General features: G+C 30.3%; 1 protein-coding gene across 1 annotated transcript in view; it reads left to right on the top strand.

Moving 5' to 3' along the window:
- Positions 1-20,753, top strand: part of LOC129963925 (forkhead box protein C2-B-like) — a 166,546-nt gene that overhangs the window by 83,360 nt on the left and 62,433 nt on the right. The gene's annotated exons all lie outside the window — the stretch shown is intronic.

Raw genomic sequence — 20,753 nt, 5'->3', positions numbered from 1 at the left:
TAGAACTGCAGGCAGATGGATTAAGCCTAGTTGATAAACAATTAATTAAAAAAATACAAACGCAAAAGATAATGCAAATTCTATTAAATTATAAAATATAAGAATAATACCAGCAATTTGTTAAATATAATTAAGTCATTTTCAACCCTTTCACTTCGTTCAGTATTTAGTATTTAGTACATGAGGTTAAATAATACTGCGTGCAAATATAGATAAATTCAGTCATAATTAAAAAAATAAATAAAAGCATACATTTAGACAGTTACTGAAATTTAAAAAAATTAATCTAAAATTAATAATTAACCTATTAATTAAATTAAATAAATTGGAATATGAAAATGAATTGATCAAAAGGAGGATTCTCATAATATTCACTATGAAGGACCAGCAAAATGTCTAAATCCACCTCTTCGCTCATCTGTAATCACTTAAATCGTATAAAATAAGATTTAGTACATAAGATATGCATAAAAAGTATAATTTTTTAATGTTCACTTAAGGAATTTAATTATTGTTTTCTTTTTTTATTATTTTAAATTTTTTCAATCTATTATTTTTAAATGAATTTCTATTAATGACTTTAAGTATATTATTAAAATTTTCATGTATGCATCATTTTATTTATGCGTTGATTTACGTTAGTGCCTCGAATAACGTATAAATAGTGCTTTCATGTAATTAATTTTATAATTTAATTATTGCTTCATTACAATATTTTCAAATGTCAAAAATTAATTTGTTTGCATTCATTCTCCCATTTTGATTGACGAATTACTGTTTCATGTAAAACTGCATATACTTTATTTCTCTTATGTTTTTACTTTGGAATTAATTGAATTCTTTATGATTAATTGCTTATGATACAAATCTATGAATAACTATGACTTTTCCTTTACCGAAAATAGAAATAATTCTCAAAAGCAATCTGAAATGGAATTTTAAAATCCTTCGATTATTCAATGACGCATTGTTTTCACTTTGTGATACGTTAGAGTTCCATAAAATTAATGCATTTATTTAATGCAATCATCTGGAGCATTTCAAAGCTTTTAGTTGCATTACTATTTTGATCACTTTTGATTTCTTAAAGGAAGCTTGGTTTCTGGATTTCAAAATGTTATTAACGATTCAACTTTCTTTAAAACAGCAGGCTGTTATAAAGATGTCGTCCGAGGTTTTACTACCTAAGGTGAATTGAATTCACTGTAGTTGTATTAAATTTTTTGTAGGTTATAATGCATTGTTTATCTTTTTGACGTGAGAAATATTTCTTTTTATCAAACGATATTCTTTATAAAAATCTTTAGAAGGTTATTTAAGTGAGAAAAAAAATCATTAGTGTGTTTTTTTTTGGGGGGGGGCAGAGGAAACAGAAATTATTGACTTTTTTTATTGATACTTAAAAGTTTCATTTTAAATATGTTTTAAAATTACTATTTTCATTCCGCTGCTTTATGATAAAAGTTTTCACATTCAGTTTGCTTTTTGCCATTTATTTCCTTTTTTTAAGTTTTGATAGCCTTTTCAAAATAATGGTTTGTATAATTTTCAAAAATAAATTGTTGCAATAAAGTTTAAACCAATTTTAATTGTTTCTACAAATATGTAATTAGTTATTTCTTTCCATTATTCAAAAATCAAAGAAAAAAAGATTTTATTTATTATGTGCATTGTTTATATAAGTTGTGAGAAAACGAAAATGAGTTGAAAGCTGACAATAGAATCTATTCACGTATTATTATCACGTGTCACGTGATCATGAAATTTCTCTCACTACATGAGCTGAAATAATCAAATGTGTGTGTGTGTGTGTGTTTTGTTTTTATCATGATATTTTTTTTTCCATATGAACTGGTTCATAGCAAGTTGAAAACAATTAAATATATGGCTTTCGTTTATTCATAAATAAAAGTCAGCTAAAAGCTTTAAGTGAATAAGAAATCAATTGTTGCAAATTGGATAATTTTTCGAAAATCGTTAGTTTATTTGTGTTTTTTTCAAAAGTTTACATATTGTTTGAATGCTATTTGATTTGATAAAATTAATTTCCCATTACATTTTTTAAAAAAAATATTCTTAGAAAAAGGCAAACGTTTAAAAAAAAGTGTGAGAACTTAGTTGATCCAATTATGGAAATTCCATAAACATCAACTTTCTTTGTTTTCAGAAATCGGCTGCACATTAAATAACTGTAGCAATACAAAATACAGCGAAAAGTTGATTGCATTCTGTTACATTTTTCAATATTTAGAAAGAAAGAAATGTTGTAATTTTTTTAATTCCTGTGTAAATTATTAATATAAAAGACCTAAATGTAAATAGGATTTCAAAATGTATATTTTTGTTCTAATGTACCAAATTATTTGTTAAGAAATACATATAAATTTATCTCCATTAAGATTCTTTATTGAAATTTTGAAACAAATTAATGTCTTAATTATTTTTTATCATTAATTAATACTTTAATTGTATATTTATTGTATTTTCCTTTTTAAAACTACAGTTAGAATTTTTTTTTTTTTTTTTTGCCAGAAATGTTGGGTGTTTTATTTTAATGCAATTATACTTACTTTGAATTTATTTATGTAATTGTACTTACTTAGAATTGTTTTAAATTCATCTCTTTCAAATTTCCATTTAACTAATGATTACTATTCCTTTAAATACGCAATATATGAAAAAGAAAGTTTTCTAATTACTAAAAAAATCGGCCTTGAGATTTTAATTTTCATATTAATTTTCTCTTCTAAGACATTATGAGTTCTATAAAACTTTTTTTTTTCTGTGATCACGTCCGTATATCTGTGAATATAATAATTAAAAAACTCAACAAGTTTGTCGGATTGAATTTGGTATGTGATCTTGATATATTTCTTCTTTTCTTCAAGATACTTCTGTTGATATTTCCCTAATTTTAGTCTGAATTAATCGATGAGTGGATTGTTTATTAATTTTTTTCCATTTGTATGTGAGTGGGATTACTTATTAATGGAAGCAAATTAAATGGAATCGATTTCACATCAAAATTATTGATGTATCAAAATTTGAACCCATTGAATCACGGGGAAAACTCCAAAATATTTATTCGATTCCATTTATGTAACGAAGTTAATCATAAAATGCCTCTTTCCATTTTGAAATATATGAGAAATTCGGGTGGGAGAGGGGGATGGGATTTTTTTTCTGGTATGTAGGTTTCATATCCATAGAGTGCACATGCATTTTGTGTTGCAAAGAATGAGAGTGTTTTCGGAGAGTGAAAGATTTTTAGTGAAAAAAAAGCTTTGGAATACATTAGTGAAACAAACTGACTATCATACAAGACTCATTACATTAAAAAAAGGTAGTAAGAAAAACAAATATATGGGGTATGTAGGGTAGCATCTTTTTCACTTCCGTTTTTTTTAAAGTATATATTTAAAATGGTTTCATAGCATTATTTAAATAGCTTCAAACTGATTCGTCTTTTAAAATCTGTTGTTAAAGGTTCAAAAGAACAAGAAAAAGCCTCCATTCTTCCTTCTTTACTTCATCTTTCAAAAGATATTCCAACAGAGCGACAACAAACATTCTTCCTTTTAATCACATCTTATCCATTGCAGTGGTTATTATTCGGTAAACATATATTTACCAGAACATTCAGTCTGTGACCAATTACTATCAGCCCATCTGCTCTCAAAATAGACGGCCCTTTTTGAATGGGAGAACTGAGGATAAAAGAAAGAAAGGAAAGGAGAAAAAAAAAATGGAGGGAAAAATATTCAACAATAATAATGCTAAAGGAAAAAGAAGGTATAGAGGGGGAGAGTGAGGTGGACACACAAAAAAAAATTCAAGACTTCGAGAATCCAGTCTGTATTACTGCGATAGTAGGAGCGTTTTAATGCTGTGGAATAAAGAGAGAGAAATCATAATAATAAAGCGGAGAAGAGGGGGAAAAAATCGGGTTTTAGTCAAAGCCCTGAAGGATCTCAACCAAACCAACCACTGGGCTGTTTTACAGTTTTGTTATCTTTACAGATCAGTAAAGAAAACATTGCTCAAAATACAGTTCTCTCTCTTTCACTGGTAAGGGGTTTTACTCTAGGGGGAGGGAGGGTGGCTGTACTGTGGAGTGTAGGGGAGGGATAAAAGATCGTGCTGTGGGGGGTTGGGGTGGAGGTAGTGAGAATGTAGGAAGAGTTTTGCGGTCGGGGATAGACCAGAGAAGTAGAGTCGTCGTGCAGTCTACTCAGAACGCACGTGCAATGCTCTGAATGGCTTAATTTTTTGCGCCCTATTGTAATAGGGGGTCCGTTTCAGCCCCCAAGGGCTGCGAAAAGGGACAAGACCTGATATATCACGTTTTTATTTTGGTTAGGGAATCGGTGTGGGGGGGGAGGGTAAATGAATTCAGCGCGAGTTATGCCTGTAGGGTTGCATTCTTTTTCGTTTGGAGGACCGTAAGTCGAACTGGTGTGCGTGGCATGCAGGTGAGAAGAGGATGCATAAGTGATTTCGGATAGGAGGGTTATTATATTAGATAATTTCGTTGGGTGAGTTGGAGTGATTTTTTTCGCCTCCCGCGGTGCTCAAGAGTTTGAGAAAGCCTGTGAGAAGTATTTTATTTTTGGATTTTTTCCCGTTCATTTTTTTTTTTCGATTTATTTATGAGTTGTTAATTTATTTAGCTTTTGGTCAGCGCATTTTTCATCATTTATTACAGAATTAAAAGATCAGCGGGCGTGAAAGGTATATCAAAAAGTGGTTTTTAATTTAAAAAAAAAGGTTTTGGGATAATTTTTTTTATCAGTTTTGTGCTTGCTTCAATTTTAATTTAATTGATTGTTTTTAAATTTTAACTGAATATTACTCCATTTCAATTAGGCTAATAATAATTGAAATAACTTTCTGTACACGTTTGGTTTTAAGTTCTTTTTCTAATATTCGTTGGTTAGAGTTTATTTTTATGTTAACAAAGTATATCTTTACTTATTTTGACTTCAGTAGTTAGTTTTTATTTTATTTATTTATTTATTTGCAATATTTTTCACGTATTCGTACGTACTGTTTTGAGACTTTGTAGTTACTCCTTTTTTTACGTCCGAGAAGCTTGCGCTATGGTTAGGAATCACGTTTTTATCTGCCTGCCTTGAGGATGTAACTAACGTAAGCCAAAGAAATAATCCCAAATGTTTCTGGTGAACTTTTGTTCTTTTTATTTCTTCCTTTTTTTAATTATTTAAATAAAGTAAAGGCCACACAAATTGAATATTTTTTATGTCTTAGGAAAATGCATTCTTTTCAGTGTCACAGGTACTCTTTGTGTGATAGAAGAACCCAAAGAAGATAAAATTATATTTTTAAATAGTTTGGATGAGAGTAATCAGAATTTTAATTGCCTTCGTGCATATTTTAACACTTTTGTAAATTTAAAATTGTGGTGGAATGAAGATTATTATGATACGTGCAGTGAAAGCAAGAGGACCCCTGTTTTCGGGAGCACTTCTTTAATGATCACATTTCACACATACCACGAAGACAATCCATTAACGCGCGCACACCTTAACAGAACAGCATCTCATCTCCTTTTAATCACAATCGCAGCACTACGGGATGTGTACCTAATCAGATATCGTCATCTATTATCCAAAAGAGAAAGAGTAAATGAAATTAATTAATAATAAGAGTTTTCAATTGATTATTATTTTATTTTTCATTGTTTTGATGGCAGTGAATCGAATTAATCTATTTTTCATTTTATGATCACTATGTTTTTGATATGGATACGAAATGATATTTTCTTCACAATATTTATTTTGTAAGATTTTTGCTAAAACATTCACAAATAAAAATTTTATACCATGGCGATAATTTTTTTGGGGAGGGGAGTGAAAACTTCTGAATAGAATATTGGTGAAAATTATAGGTGTGAGAAATTATCGTTTTAGAGCCTTAATTGATGAATCATAGAGAACAGAAGAGCAAGATTCTTCAATTCATATACAGAATATTGGTGAAAATTGTAGATGAGAGAAATTATCGTTATTGGTTTAGAGCCTTAATTGATGAATCATAGAAAACAGAAGAGAAAGATTCTTCAATTCATATACAGAATATTGGTAAAAATTATAGGTGTGTGAAATTATCGTTTTAGAGCCTTAATTGATGAATCATAGAGAACAGAAGAGCAAGATTCTTCAATTCATATACAGAATATTGGTAAAAATTATAGGTGTGTGAAATTATCGTTTTAGAGCCTTAATTGATGAATCATAGAGAACAGAAGAGCAAGATTCTTCAATTCATATACAGAATATTGGTGAAAATTGTAGATGAGAGAAATTATCGTTATTGGTTTAGAGCCTTAATTGATGAATCATAGAAAACAGAAGAGAAAGATTCTTCAATTCATATACAGAATATTGGTAAAAATTATAGGTGTGTGAAATTATCGTTTTAGAGCCTTAATTGATGAATCATAGAGAACAGAAGAGCAAGATTCTTCAATTCATATACAGAATATTGGTAAAAATTATAGGTGTGTGAAATTATCGTTTTAGAGCCTTAATTGATGAATCATAGAGAACAGAAGAGCAAGATTCTTCAATTCATATACAGAATATTGGTGAAAATTGTAGATGAGAGAAATTATCGTTATTGGTTTAGAGCCTTAATTGATGAATCATAGAAAACAGAAGAGAAAGATTCTTCAATTCATATACAGAATATTGGTAAAAATTATAGGTGTGTGAAATTATCGTTTTACAGCCTTAATTGATGAATCATAGAGAACAGAAGATCATAATTCTTCTATTAATATACATGTAACTGTAGTTACTTGTTTATCATTGGAGTGAAAACAATGTACTTCTGTTATGATATTTCTTATCTCGGATTTTTTTTAAAAATATTTGTATCGATATTGGTAATTGATCAAATGCGTTTTCATTAATTTTGATTTCGCGTGTGTTATGCGTGGCTTGGTAACAACAATGGGGATTTGGTTTGGTTTGAAGCCTTATGGCACAGGAACCAATATGAAGATCATACTGCGCCAAACAAGTTTATTTATAGTTCATAGTTTAATAAAAATAATTTTTAAAAATGATACAAAAATAACCGTTGATAAAATGATAAATTACAGAAGGTCATAACGGAACCATAACAGTGTGTTGAAATTAAAGAATAATATTCTATAGATTTAAAAAAAAACAAAAAGGTTCTCATGCCTGCCAAGCAACAATGCCAACAAACAACTGCTGTTGTTTTGAAATAAAACTAGCGCTGAACATTAAAATATGGACGTTCAATAAGGATATGATAAACTGCTGCTCCAAAGTTACAATGTGGACACATGGGAAATTGATCATTTAATAATAGATGTCTATGTGTGAATCTAGTGTGACCAATTCTCAGACGAGTTAAAATTGTATCATGTTTTTGATTATTTAAAGAAGGACAATTTTCTATAATAGGCATACAAGTATGAAGCTTTTTTAGAGTTTTCGAACCCCACTAATTTTTCCAGTTGGTGTAAAGACATCGTTTTGCCTGTTTCTTCAAATCGCATGCAGGTATGGGTGTTTCTAAAACAGAAAATGTTGCGGATTTGGCACTCTTATCAGCTTGCTCATCACCACTTATTCCTACATGAGATGATATTCTATGACAACAATGAGAAAAAAAATAAGATATTCTGGCTCTCAATCCTTTCATTGCGAATGGTGTAAGAAGATTACAAATGCTAACGGTACTCATTAACACCCTTATGCTAATTTATTTCATGTCTGCCGTAGCAGCCTTATATCAGGCAATATATCTAGACTTCGGCACAAGAAAGTTGAAGTTTCTTATCGTAACTCGATTTCATCTTAAGACACGCTATGTATATTCACCTAATATTTGCGAAATCTCATTGTGGACCCTGTTTTTGTATTGTTTAAAAGAGTGGAGACTTCTGATCTGACCACGTTCCAAAAGTTAAGAGATCTATGCCAATGTTGCTTCAAGATGGGACATTAAAGAATCTTAACTAAACTTATTTAATTCATGTTTATATGGTGAAAATGTTCAAATGAAAGAAATGGTAATTTTCTCCATTTGAAATGTTTTTATCTTATATCATGAATTATTCTGATATTTGTATGTTTATTACAAATTCTAATATTCTTTCGCCTATTTGCACCATTTGAAAATGAGATATTGATCATTTGGATGAACTCATTCACAATTTTCGAAATGAAAAATATGTTATAGTCTTTTTCTTTGAATCAGTTTTATCTGTTTTGTACTCGATAGCAAGTAGTATCTGTCAGCAGATTCATTTTTCCCCTTTCTCTTATATATGGAATACAGAAAGTATAGAAATCGTCAAAAAATTCCAATTCGAGTTCTTGACGAATCTCCACATTTTACACCTCTCTGAAGTTGAAAAGCACATTTTTGGAAAATGTCCATCTGTCTGTGATTAATATAACTCAAAAACACTGTGAGCTAGACAGTTGAAATTTGGTATACGGTCTTTTCTCTAAATTTCATATTTCTATCAAATTTGGAGTAAAGGCTGTTCAGAGAAGTCCAGTTGTTTGAATATAACTCGATAATTATAAAAGGAAGAGATCTCGACAGATAAAATTTGGTATACATATTTAGCATCTACAATGTAAACACCTATCAAATTTTGAACAAAATCCAACAACAGGTTGCCTGTCTATCGGTCTGTACTTTCAGAAACATGTAAACTCGATAATTCAAAAACGCAATGACTTACATATATAAAATTTATTGTGGGATTTTGTGACTACAAGTGCAGTTTTGTGTCAAATCTTTGTTTCAATCGATTGAGAGAAACGTATTTAAAGCACAAATTCGCTTTTTGGATACTATTGACTTCATGCCAGGGATTATTAATCGCCAAAAAAGAAAAAAAACTCGCCAAGGATGACGCGATAGATTTAGTAAAAATGCTAAATTCACGCCAGAAGTTAATATTTCGTAATTATTGTATACCATTGCAATGTAATGCATTCTATGGCCATGGCATAGAATGCATTATTAGGGAATATGCAAGAAAGATCACACCCACTTTTCGTATTTAGTGATATCTAGCTTAATTTCAGTGAAAACTGTAATCTACGAATTGATTTCGTATTTGATTTTTAAAGATTATGCATGATGATAGTAAATTAATTTTAATATGACAGCGACTGGATTGTACTTATATAAGAACGCAGTCTTTTATCTTTGAATCTTCTTCATATCATTCGTTTAACCGTGATGTGATGCAATACATACTTGCGAAATAATGGAACGATAACGACGAATAGTTCCTCTCCCCAGATGTATACTTTGGCAACAGATGAGTTAATTCCATTTTTCCCCCTCAATCTAAGAATTAATTTTACAAAAAAAAAGACAATTGTGTATATATATATATATATATATATATATATATATATATACGCACAAACATGTAATGATATTTTAAACTCTTAATTTAGACCATAGTAAAATATTCTCTTATTTCGTGATCCAATTCCACTTTCGGTTTAATTAATTCCTCTGTAAAAAATAATGCACCATTAGAACTACGTTTCAAATGAAAGTGATACTTCGGGTACCCTTGAAAAGGTGTCAAAGGTCACCACGTGTATTGAATTGGCGCTTGGCCAGAAATCCTATCTTATATAAGACTAGTGATCATTTGTTTCGTCCCTTTTTTTGCTCTTCTTTACTTTTGCATTGTGCCACGCTGCGTCTTCTAGTTAATAATTATGCTTTCCCGAAATGGATATTAAAACGAAATTTAAAATACCAAGTCTCTTCGCTGCTTCGAACCTGCATTCTACTTAAATCAAAATATATTACATATTATTTAGCCGACAGGATTCGAAAAGTATTACATACATATTTAATGATATCTCGTAATCTAATTTAAATCCTAATTAATTTCCTAATTTTTATCTTAATTTAGCAAATATTAACTTCATTCTAAAATGATCTCTTATTTCCTGATCCATTTCCACTTTTTATTTAATTACTTTTAACACGTGCTCTAGGAAACTGATGAATTCAGCTGGTTCCCACGCTCTGTGCGAAGAGATAAAAATCCCCATATAATTTTAAAGATACCTAATATTCCCTTTCCTAAATCGGCAAGGTGTCAAAGAAATCTCCATCAAAATCTCAGTAAAACCACTGAAGGGAAAAATTTTAGTCTCTTCTGCTCTTGTGTCGCAATGTAGGCTGACGTACTCTTGCCGCATTTTATTTGTATAAGTTATGTTTCCGGAATGAAATAAATCGAAGTTAAAAATTTCAAAATTTTCTTCTTTTTAGCCACGCAACTGCTAAAATATGTTTACACATATATATGCTCTTTTGCAAATCTGCGTTTCTTTCCTGGCTTATGGAAAAATGGAATTGCCATTTTTAACCTTCCTGTGCGATCAACCGAACTGTTTAGGGTTTGGCTTTGACCGTGAAATTTCCCTTTTGTGCAGATTTGAAAAGAAGCGTTTTGGAAATGATTATCCGCTGGAAAAAAGCAAACATATGAGCTGGAAAGGGGGGGGGGGGTCTTAAATTTTACCTTTCTTTACCACTTGACCCTCCTCTCCTCTTCTCGGATTGGGGGGTAGGGGGGAGGATGGAAGATTATTAGACCCACCAGTGTACTCAGTCGGGAAGGGAAATAGCATGGCATGTCGGAAAAGATTAAGTGAAGTAGATCTCTTTTTTATGCCAAAACTGGTGGTACGGATTAGGCATGAAGTGGTGACATGGGAATATTTGATTGAGCAGTTCCCAAGTCACATCAGCCATTCCCACCACCGCACATGTAGTGTTTGTATTAGGAACTGGTGGCTCTCTTGTCGATTTATGGTGGCTACAACGTATCAAATTTAAAAGATGATCGAGTGATGTTAAAGTATTGAGATGCTTCTTTAAATTTTTTTGGATTTTGACGTTGAGAGTCATTTAGTTTTGAATACAAATTTGAATTATCATAGGTTTTTATCCGTGTCTCAAATGTATTCTTAGTGAACAGCTATTAGCTTATTTAATATCTGTGGCTTAATTTAGGATTTAGTTAAGCAACTATCCACTCACATAAGCTATTCCTACGACTAAACATATAATATTTGCATTGGGAATTGGTGGCTGGCTTGTCGATTTTATGGTGATTTTACTGTTATATTTAAAAGATGAATGAGTTATGGTGATTTCACTGTATGTTTAAAAGTTGAATGAGTTATGATGATTTCATTGTGTTATATTTAAAAGATGAATGAGTTATAGTGATTTCACTGTGTTATATTTAAAAGATGAATGAGTTATGATGATTTCACTGTGTTATATTTAAAAGATGAATGAGTTATGGTGATTTCACTGTGTTATATTTAAAAGATGAATGAGTTATGGTGATTTCACTGTGTTATATTTAAAAGATGAATGGGTTATGGTGATTTCACTGTATTATATTTCAAAGATGAATGAGTTATATTTAAATATTGAAGATTTTTCTTTTAATGTTTTTGTTCCAGATGCTAGGGGTTGACCTATTCGTATTCGTGTTTGGATATCTACTTGTTAAGTCATGAATCTGATCGATGTGACAGATTCCAAAAAGGATCGGTCAGATCATATCTTTATCATCTCTTTTGAATTAGGGGACATGGAAATATCTGATTCAGTGATGAACTATTATATTGACACCATAACCATAAGCGTGTAATTTGTATTGGAAATTTCTCTGAGCGATTTTATGCACCGTTTTCGGTGGATCACAGCAAACAGGTGATTCAGTGATTTTTGAATTTTAAGGATTTGAGTTTTAAATTTATTCATTTAAAACATGTAAATTACTCGATGGTGAGTTCATACCAGGGTTTACTATGATGGGTCTGGAATTTCAAAACTTCGAATACCTTTTCTATAATATACAACAAAACAGAAAAAAACACTTCCGGTTTTCGAAAATTATGATGGTGTATCCAGCATTAAACTTATCAATGTTAGTATCTATATTAGTGTTAACTGTGTTTAATTAGAACTTTTGAAAAGAAATGTCTTGATCAAGAAGATTTTCTGTTTCAATTTTTACTCATTGTATGATCAGCATCCATATTTCTTAAATATTCCCTGGCACATTCGAAATTGTGAAGAGCGGCTGAAAAAATTTTCTTCAGATTTCTTAAAGATAAAGACTCCAATTAATTTTGAAGGAAAAAAAATATAGTCGCATTTATTTTGACAGTACGGTTATCTAGTTCTTCAATATTACTAAGCTCAGTCAAATAAAAAGCTTGTTTTGGTTTGAAATTCATTAAAATATATCAAATAACTGTTTTACATCAATGTTCTTTTCTTTATTTCTTTTTCTTTCTTTCTTTTTTTTTTGTAATATTATTCAGCAGCATATATGGTTAGAAATGAATTTTTACTTGATTTTTATGTTTATGCTTGAAGTTGGAATTTTATTCGCTTTTTTGAAATTTAATTTGGAGGCAACTACTAAACAAAGGTATCAGAATATATGGAATATATAAATTCTGCATATAATTTGCCTTTATTTTTGCCTTCTAGTATATAGACTCTAGGAAAAGAAAGCGTTGTAATCACCAGAGAGAGGGAAAAGTCGAGATTCTGATGAATTTTCACGTTTCAGATTTCTTAATTTAATTAACATATTTGAAAAATATGACGTGTTTGTCTGATTGGGAACTCAAAAATGCTTTGGGCTATGCTGATGTCATTTTGCTGCGGTCATTACTACAAATTCATATATTTCTGTCAAATTTTGAATAAAATCTATTCATTGGAAGCATGTCTGTCCGAGAGCAAGTGACGGCGGTAATTATAAAATACAGAAAACTATGTAGATAAAATTTGATACACTGTTTTAGCGTCTAAACTGCAAATATATATCAGATTTTGAATCAAATTGAATACATCGATTGATCATCTGTTCGATCTGTATATCCACATACATATAAACGCAATGGGTAGATGAAATGCAGTGATACTTGATCTTCAAAGTTTATAAGTTTTGTGACAAATTTTGTTCTATGTCAGTCGACCAGACTTCAGACTCCCTATCCTACTATGAAATATAAAACGCTCGTCTGTGGGACTATAGCATTCGTGATGTTTATAACCAGGTCAAAAGTCAACAATATTAAAACTACTCCGATTGTGACTATTCCAACCAACCCTGAAGCACACGAATAAATCTGAATGATTGGACTGCCGCGATTGCATTGGTTGGAACCGAGTTTAAGTCCTAAAAGGGCCATCACCGGTCACGGTACAACACTTCCCTTAGGAAGTGCGTTCCGTCATCGATAGGGGGGAGGGGTAATAGACCCCTTACCATTTCTGTACCCACCAAACACTATGCCGGAAACTTCTCATCCTGAAATCTGAGGAGCGTCCCTGGGGGAGCACAATTTTAAATAAGCTCCTTTAATAGAAAGTATGTAAAAAGAAAAAAAAATACCGGGGAAACATTTCAAATGGTTAAAAATAATATAAAAATAGCAATTTTTATTATGGGGTGCTGGTGGATAATGCTTTTTATAGGGAGAATACGAGAAAGTTCTTAAAGGACGAAATTGTAAAGAATTACCGTTTGGTTGTAGGATCTTTTTTTTTTTTTTAGAACAAGTTAAATAATATATTCTATGTGTACTAAAAATTATTAAAAAGAATGGTTCTAATAAAGTAGTTTTGATTAAACTAAACCAATTTGTTTTCTAATTTTTTTTTAAATGGATGATCTAATATTACAATAAAAAATGAGAGGTGAAACATATTTGGGCCTATTTTGCCATCCGAAATTGAAAAATCTTAAACCTTGACAACATTTGATACTTCGAAGTCTTCAGTATTTTTTTTTTCCGATAAAATGCCTCAATAATTTTAATTTGTTTCGAATGCAGCGCCTGATTTCATTTTTGAAGTGAGGTAAGTGTATAAAGAGCTAAAAGTTAATGCATGAATTACGTGCATATTGCGAATGTAAATATTATTTTAACGAGGTTTTTATTTTTTTGAAAGACGTAAGCTATTTTTTTCAATGTTTTTGTAGAGACTACAGTTATAACAAAAGTTTTTGCTTTGCAATGGTCCATCAGTGAACTAACTTATTTGCAAAAAGTGGACGATGGATATCTTTTATAGTTCTTTATTGTTTTCCAAATTCAAATGTTTCCCAGTTCTTCAAACATTCTCCAAACAAATCCAGAAATTGCTGCATTCATAATGGGCATAGATTATCCAATCGATAATTTGGAGGCAAAATACATCATTCATAATGGGCATAGTTAGATTATCCAATCGATAATTTGTAGGCAAAATACATCATTCATAATGGGCATAGTTAGATTATCCAATCGATAATTTGTAGGCAAAATACATCATTCATAATGGGCATAGTTAGATTATCCAATCGATAATTTGTAGGCAAAATGCATCATTCATAATGGGCATAGTTAGATTATTCAATCGATAATTTGTAGGCAAAATGCATCATTCATAATGGGCATAGTTAGATTATCCAATCGATAATTTGGAGGCAAAATGCATCATTCATAATGGGCATAGTTAGATTATCCAATCGATAATTTGTAGGCAAAATGCATCATTCATAATGGGCATAGTTAGATTATCCAATCGATAATTTGTAGGCAAAATGCATCATTCATAATGGGCATAGTTAGATTATCCAATCGATAATTTGTAGGCAAAATACATCATTCATAATGGGCATAGTTAGATTATCCAATCGATAATTTGTAGGCAAAATACATCATAAATATATGACATGCATTCAATAAAAAGGAAAAAGAAGTGAGCACATCCATTTTATTTTTATCATTGTTTATTCGGTTATAATTCACATGTTCTAAAAACTCTATATGTGCTTGATAATTTTGTCTGCATTTGTGGCTTGTCGTTATAATAGACTTCTATTATAATAACTGAAAATATTATCCTGCATATCTTTGCCGTGGTTTAGAAGGGAAAAAAAAAAAACAGTAGGAGTGATTTCCCTAAAAGTTTCTCACATACCCCAATAATCTTGTCATGCCAGGGAACGCCTTGCATGACTTAGGCGTACAATATTACGAAATAATTTTTGGCCTGAATTTGGCATTTTTACTTATTTACGTATCGTGTCATGTTTGGCTAATTTTTTGGCGATTAATCTATGGCATGTAGTTAATAGTATCCGAATATCGCATTAGTGCTTTAGAGATGTTTTTCTCAATAGATTGAAATAAAGATTTGACTCAAAAATGCAGTTGTAGTCAAAAAAATCCAATACCAAATTTGATATATTTAAGTCAGTGCGTTTTTGAATGATCGTGTTTATATGTTTTTTGAAAATACAGGCCGACAGGCAGTCAACCCATAGTATGTTTTGGCTCAAGTTTTGACAGGTTTTGATGGATGTTAAAATTATGTACGGAATATAATCTATCTACCTCACTTCGTTTTGTAATTATCGTGTTAACGTATATTCGAACAGCCGGACAGACAAACTTCTTCTGAAAGGATTTTACTCAAAATGTGATAGAAATCTGCAAATTTGATATAAAGACTGTATACCTAATTTTAACGCCTAGCTCAAGGCGTTTTTTAGTTATTTTCGTCACAGACAGACAGACGGACATTTTCGAAAAATTTGTTTTTCGAACTCGGGGTGATCTAAAATGGGAAGATTCGTCAAAATCTCGAGTTCGAATCAATTACTATACTTAGTTTATACTAATTATACGAGAAAGTAAAAACGATAATTTCGCCTATTGTTATGGATTGTAATTATAATAGATTTGTACTATAATAACTTATTTTACACTGCATATCTTTGCTGTTTTTTGGGGGGGAGGGGGGGGGAAAGTGGTAAACCAAAAAATAAGGAATGATGACTAGCTTTTCCATAAGTATGCAAACATTGGTTATCACTTTTGTTTAGAATGTCAAGAAGAAAATTCGTAAATTCCAATGTGGAATGATTCAAAATATCCATCTTTTACCAAAACAAACCAACTTCGAGTATGACCGTATCTGGCTTGAAAACTCAAGGTTTCTTCCAAATGTCCCTATCGAAAAAGCTACACCCGTCTTTACTATCGTTCCAGGAAACTTTTTATTTCAAAGAAATCACGCCGTAAATCATAAACATTGAAACTCGCTTCGTTTCTTTTTAGTTCTTTACATTTTTTTTTTCTCTCTTTTAGTCGATAAGATGTCTGTGCTGACTGAATGGTCGCAAACCGATGCAAGGGAGACCGTGTCACTCAACATGGCGATCGTATATCCCATGTTGCTAGTAAGTTAATTAACCAGCGGAGGATATTTTAATGAATGAAGTTGCGGAAATAGTACATAGTTGCTACTTTTGCCCCGAGGTTTGACATGGAAAAAGGGTTAGAATTACGCATTTGTTTGTTTCGTCTCGGTGGACAGAAATGGATGATGTTTCCAGCTGGAATTATCTCAGGCCAGCTCGATGGCTTGAATTTCTGCAGTGTCATTTGATTTCATAACGGTTTTATGGGGTGATGATGACAATGTGAGTTTGAAAGTTTGTGAGAAAAAAAAAATGATTGTCCAGAAATAGGTCAGGGATGGTATGATGTTGTTGCGTAGGGTTTTACTGGAAGTATTCGTTGCCATAAATAATGGATATAAGGGCAGTAGGATGAATTTGTAAATTAATTGCGCTAACAGGAAGTCTAATTCAGGGTTATGGGTTTGTCTACTCGTGTTGGATTGATTGGTTACAATGATGAAAATGAAGTCGAATTTTGAAGATCTTGTGGCAAAGAATAGTAACTCTTGGATTCCTTTGATCGTGATTCATAGGAGGATTAAAATTTAATCTTTCTGGATGTTTTTTTAGCAACAAAAAATATTTCTGATCCTGCATAAGTTTTTATGATATCAAATATGCATCTGAATAAAAAAAGAAACATACATTCAAATATTTATTAATTAATCATGTATAAAAGTTAAATTTATTCGATTTAACTTTCCTAACTTTTTTTATCATGTGGGAACATGATAAAAATGTTTTATGTTATCAAGTTTTGGTTTGGGATTTTTGAAGCTTCAAAATGCACGGACAGAAAATTGACGATTTATCGTTTTTGAGGCATTAGTTTTTCGGTTTTATAGCTATTAGAAAGTTATAAAAGTTTATGTCACATTTGGCGATTTATCGCCAACAAAAAGTTACAACTTGACGCGAATGTCCGCCATGTACTCGATTCTCCTGTCTGGCCAATAAAGGGCAGGGTCGTAAGAAGTTACCGCCCTAAGAAGCACATAGAAGAAAATGGAAATCAACGCGAAATTGCTAGGAGTGGCATCGAATACTTTATTTCTCTCGCCTGCCTATCTTATCCAAAAAGCTACATGTAAAGCTTCAGATAAAGGATATAAAGCTTGACACGAGACATTGTCGAAAAAATATCCATAAGTATGTATTCCCTGTGAGCACGAAATATCCAACATCATTGTTACGGTATCTGCATGATATTGGTCGGTATTAAGAATGTCGAAGAACATCGTAAAAATATAGCACACTGTTTTGTGCGTCCTATTAGCACAAGGCTAATAGGGATACAAGGGTAATCATACAATAATTTGTACGAATAGGGCTGTATTCATTTTGGATATAGGCCTATTAGAACAAGACTAATATGCAAGGGAAAAGCAAAATAGGCATAAATACATATAGAAATGATGAAAAACATATAAAGAATATTAGTAATATATTTGCATGATACTATTAAGTTATTACATTTTAATTACGAATAAATTATTTTGAATGCTTTACAAATACAATTTCTAACTTCAAAATTTAAAATAATTGTAAATTTTTTATTTACTAAATGTAATTATATTAGTAATATATTTGCATTTAGTAAATAAAATTTATATGCATTTTCCCAATTGTCTATGATATTCGAAATTCACACTAGTCGCCTTTGACGAGTAGTGTGTTCACCTAGGTTATTGATTTTTTTAAACTTTTAATATAAAAAGCATTTTTTAAAAAAAATTCATCTAGGGATTTAATAATTGAAAAATATGAATTTAATTGAATCAATTCTGCTGTAAAGTATTAGGGATCCAAATGTAAATGTGTACATGACGAACTGAGATCGAAAGTGAAAATCCTATTTTGGAGTTAGTATCCAAATAAGGATTTTGTTTTTAATTTTAATTTTACCATTAGCAAAAGCACGCCATTGAATGTTCTGATGGATGAGTTTGAATTTCACTATAACATTAAAAACAATGTTACGTATTCTTCATTTTAAATTTAATTAAAGGTATTTAATTAAATTTAAAAAGATAGAAAAAATTGTACAGAAATGAAATCGATATCATTAAAAAGGCAATTCTTTGAATTTTAACATAATATTCTTGAGATTAAAGTTTTGGAAGATATGGTCATTAGTTTTCTTTGATAAATCATTGCGATTATCTATCTAACGACACTTAAACCTATTTTTACACTCGATTCAACTACTGTAATTTTTGCTTAACAGGGTAACTGCAATTGTTATGCTATTCTTTTCCAACATCGTTTGATATGGAGATGAAGAACCTTTGTGTTCAAGTACTCAGTTAACCTCCACTTCAAATTTCTTTTAAGTATTCTTTCTACTACCTGAATGGAGTTTTTGGTGACGCGGCGAGACTCTCCAGAACATTTCTAATTATATTTTGCAGTTCTATTAAATGAGAAAGCGTTGAAAAAATAAATATCAGTTATAAGAGCTTTAAATGATGCAGTCTGGAACATTCATCTAGCGATTTGTATTTACATTAGACTGTGACCCTTCACTATTAAGTAATAAAAGCGATTTCTGTGTTAGGTACGTTTGTGTTTTATATACGTTGGTTATTTAAAATTTAAAGTACTACCTGTTCTTAGATTATTTTTGAAGCATTTTTTTCATTTTTAAGGTGATTCTAATTTTGATAGGAACTACCCTTATTTGTGTTTGGGGATGATAATATATGCATAATAATGAATGATTTTGATGACAGTTGACTTTGATGAAATTTGGTTCATTAGCCTTTCAAGGTCAAAAGAAAGAGCACTGTCAACTTTTCAGAAATTAATTAAAATTTAGCAAATACATCTTCTGATAATATTAGCTCACTTTAATGATTTTTACACTATTTTTTAAAATTAAAAAAGCATTTCTTTTGAATGATACCTATTTTATTTCGGTATTTTTTTTTTTTCCTCTGATTTAAAATTCCTTTTTTAAGATTCAGTTTGATGCACAGTCTGTAACAAAGCTTTTACTCTTATTTTGAAATTCAAAATAATTATATTGTTCTATATCATTGCATCTCGAAATTTTATCAGTTTTGAAATTAAAATTAAAAAAAAAATTTACTCTGCATTTTTGCTTTTATTTCGTGATATATATAAGTTTTAATTTGCATTAGTAGCAATATGTGATACACTGAATCCGTTAAATTCATATTTTTCAATCTTGTCAAATAAATTGGTAATCTTTTTTAAATATAGATTCTTTATTAATAATTTAATATTCAGAAATTCTGTGTGAAGAAGCCTGGTTGTCAAATTAAATTAGTTATTTGTTTCAAGTGCAATTAAATTTATATGTCATTCTATCTTACAATTATAATATGGTTCTTATGTCATAATTTTATAATCTATTGTCCATTTCGCAAGAGGGGGGGGGGAGAGAAAATAAAGGAAGTCCAGTTCGTGATGTGTACAATTAAAAATCAGACGGTATGCGTCGCTCGCTTCGTTTGTCACGTGTCTATGACGTCAGTTGAATAATTATATTTAAATATACGACTTTGATTTAAATACCTTTTATAAGTTCTCTAACGCATCGATTACACGTTTTCCTTTATTTTCGAAAAGTCATTGAATTTTGCCTTTTATTTATTTTTCTTAACGATGGAATAGCAGTTCTTGTTTTCGTTTGTTCTTGAGTTTTTTTCATATGTTCCATACATTATAGGTAAAACAAGTTGTTATTTTCAACCTGTTTTCATAAAATAAACAGTTATCTGTTTTTAAAGTGATAAAAAAAACAATGATTTAGATAGCCAGCATCATGCAAATAAATTTAAAATAACCAATGTAGAATATTTTTAGTTCCATATTCTTATTTCTTTATTGCAGAAAAGTCCTGAAATAGAATCACAAAATATAATGAATTATATAAATGTTTCGAATGTAAAAAAGATATAAAATTAGATTTTTTTTCCGTTCTAATTAGATTATTTTTTAAAAGAAATTATTGTGGAAGTATACTATTCTTTTGTAGCATTACTTCGAAAAATCTGCAGATGTTATTTCATCTCAATGTTATTCTTGTTTTATAACTATTCTGATATAGCAATATGTATCTGCACGTTTAACATTATATTAACTCATTAACTGCCATTTTTTATTTAAATTTTTGACTGGATAATATGCACAAAAAATTGTGAAACAGTATATTTATATTCAAATTGAAAAAAGGCTTCGTTATAAAATAATCAATAATAATTTTTCAATTAAAAAACAAAAAATTGAGTACAATAACATCTAAATTACATATATATTACGGTATTTCATTATAATATAAAAATCAAATCAAAAATATAGAGCTTCGAATATGACAATTCCGTTCTGTTCAAATATGTTCACTTGTAAAGAAACGAAGCATATAATAAATGGACCGATAGCAAACTCTTGTACTGGTTCTTCA

This window comes from Argiope bruennichi, chromosome 3, assembly GCF_947563725.1.
Source record: "Argiope bruennichi chromosome 3, qqArgBrue1.1, whole genome shotgun sequence".
Taxonomy (NCBI): Eukaryota; Metazoa; Arthropoda; class Arachnida; order Araneae; family Araneidae; genus Argiope; species Argiope bruennichi.
The sequence above is the reverse complement of the archived record's forward strand: the minus strand, read 5'-3'. Positions and strand labels throughout refer to the sequence as shown.